Source organism: Amyelois transitella, chromosome 5 (genome assembly GCF_032362555.1).
Source record: "Amyelois transitella isolate CPQ chromosome 5, ilAmyTran1.1, whole genome shotgun sequence".
NCBI lineage: Eukaryota > Metazoa > Arthropoda > Insecta > Lepidoptera > Pyralidae > Amyelois > Amyelois transitella.
Window position 1 is genome coordinate 10,930,259 of NC_083508.1, and position 2,731 is coordinate 10,932,989.

At 39.3% G+C, this 2,731-nt stretch overlaps 1 protein-coding gene across 1 annotated transcript in view; it reads left to right on the forward strand.

The window, feature by feature from the left end:
* Positions 1–2,731, forward strand: part of LOC106134506 (CD63 antigen) — a 515,731-nt gene that overhangs the window by 148,242 nt on the left and 364,758 nt on the right. The gene's annotated exons all lie outside the window — the stretch shown is intronic.

Sequence of the window (2,731 nt, forward strand, 5' to 3'; positions counted from 1 at the left end):
TTAAAAACTGAAAAGAGACCAAAAGATAAACTATAAAGTAGGAAAAAAATTAGAAGAACCAAATAGCTTGACTCAATATTATTCTCACTGTCTTGTGACACAATCAACTTTCTTTTATTGATCATTTACAATATGGTGGCTTTTTTTTTATCAAACGTGGCGTGATTTGAGGTAGGTATGAACAGCAAAACGTGCCTTCCCTACCAAAGTACCGAATCATATTTTTATCGGACAATTTTGTGATCTATATTTCAGCATAGCCAACAGGAAGCAGCTAAAAGTTATCCCCCAGGAATAGAATCTACAAACACGGGATCATATGACAACCACAGAGACCACTGGACCATGGAGTCAGCAGTGTTCAGTCACCGTGTCCTCACAATTTGGGAACAATGAACGTGTAAAAGGGACCACTTGACCGACCACGCACAAAAACATAGTACCGTAGAATACAATGCTGTAAGTATCTATGTCATGTGAACTCTGGTTTTTCTTTGAATAGAAAATATATATATATATATATATATATATAAAATACATACCGTTTGCCGTGTGGTTGCCGGCACCGATACAAAAAAAGAATAGAACCACTCCGTATCTTTCCCATGGATGTCGTAAAAGGCGACTAAGTGTTACAACCTTGGGATTCTTTTTTAGGCGATGGGCTAGCAACCTGTCACTATTTGAATCTCAATTCTATCATTAAGCCAAATAGCTGAACGTGGCCATTCAGTCTTTTCAAGACTGGTAGCTCTGTCTACCCCGCAAGGGAAATAGACGTGACCATATGTATGTATGTAAAATACATATATATGTATATTTCCAACAGACAGAGGCTGTAGACAGAGACAACAGTCTCGAAAAGATTGAAATTCCACGTTCAGCTGTATGGCCTATGATAGGATTGAGATTCAAAAGTGACAGGTTGAATCCTCCAAAAAAAAAGCCCATAAGTTTATTAATATTTGTATGTTGCCACTGATAACACTCGGTTAGGAGTATAATAAACCTGCCTCTATGTGGGTGTGGTTCCCGGCACCAATACTAAAAAGAATAGGACCACTCCATTTCATGGATGTCGTAAAAGACGACTAAGGGATAGGCTTACAAACTTGTGATTCTTTTTTTAGGCGATGGGCTAGCAACATGTCACTATTTCGATCTCAATTCCATCATTAAGCCGAGCAGCTGAACGTGGCCATTCAGTCTTTTCGGGACTATCGGCTCTGTCTACCCCGTAAGGGATATAGACGTGACTATATGTATGTATGTGTGTACCTATGTACCTATGGGTATCCTTCCAGCAACCATGGCGCTACCAACCTTCGGTTACACGAGCCAAATGGAAGGAGTGCACGACTCTCGTGTTAGCTCTCTAACAGCGCACCCTTTCTTGACTTCCTTCAAAATCTTCAAAAGTTTTATCTGTTTAGTCAGCTGATTGACTGGTAGAGAATGCCAAACGGCATTAAGTCCGCCTTTTGTACATTTTTGTTGTTGTGCAATAAAGTTTTAAATAAATAAATAAAATTCCTGTGAGGTAGACAGAGCCAACAGTCTTGTAAATACTGAAAGGCCACATTCAGCTGTATGGCTTTATGATTTGTTCAAGTAGTGATAGGTTGCTAGCCCATAGCCTACAAGAGGAATCCCAAGTTTTAAGCCTAATTAGTCGGATTTACGACATCCGTGGAAAATATATATAGTTGTTCTATTCTTGAGTGCCAGGAACCACACGGCACAACGGTCTGTATTACAACCCCCTATTTTAGACGGGCGATACACGTTTCGCCTCGTGTAGCTATGTCATCGCTGTGGGCAGTGCGTACCGTAAAGGGCGCGGTAGGTAGGTAAGTACCACTGCCTACCTATTGGAAAGCGTTGTCGTAACATAACCACACTTTCACCGATGTTGGTTTATGGCGCTCAGTTACTGCGGCCACTTTTTGCAATGTATCCCCAAACGAAAGTGAACGTTTCTCAGTAATAATTCAGTTTATTAAACGAGTTATTTTTCTTTTAATTTCATGCCATGGGTATCGGTTTTTCACGGTGTTTCTTTATATTTCTAGTTACTTACTTATTTGTATATACGTGGCAAGTAGAAAAATGTAGTCTCTGCCTACCCTTCTAGGCAAAAGGCGTGATTTTATGTATGCACTTATTTAATTGATGCTATCATCGTGATAAGTCTTCTATGTAGGTAAAGAGAAGACGTATTTTTTTTTTAATCTACAGAACGAACTCAAAAACCACTGATATTATGATGGAGTTAGTTTCTCATGTAGATAAAGTTGACTCTCAGTTCAGGTGTTATAACGGCAACTGTTACTCTTCTTCTCTGCTTATCCCATGCAAGCGAGGCCAAAAGTTTAGTCCATACTTTATTCTAAAACAAAAAAGAGCTCGACAGATTGTGATGAAATTTGGCAAAAAAGATAGACTAGAACTTAGGTTTTTTTGGAAATCCATATGGAAGCGAAGTTTTTACATAATTAGAAGCGATGATAATAGAAATAATCATAGAATCTGTAGGTTTACAAAATAAAATCAAAATACAGTACAACCGAGATAAATAAAGATGACTACTACACGAGATGAAACGTGCGAAATAGACTATTAAATCTGCTTAGGTTAGAGTGGGACAGACGCAGGTGAATGAGGGGTCACTATTCACGTACCATGGCGGGGTGAAGAGGGGACGCGTCGCCATCGCGATCCCCTCTTGTTC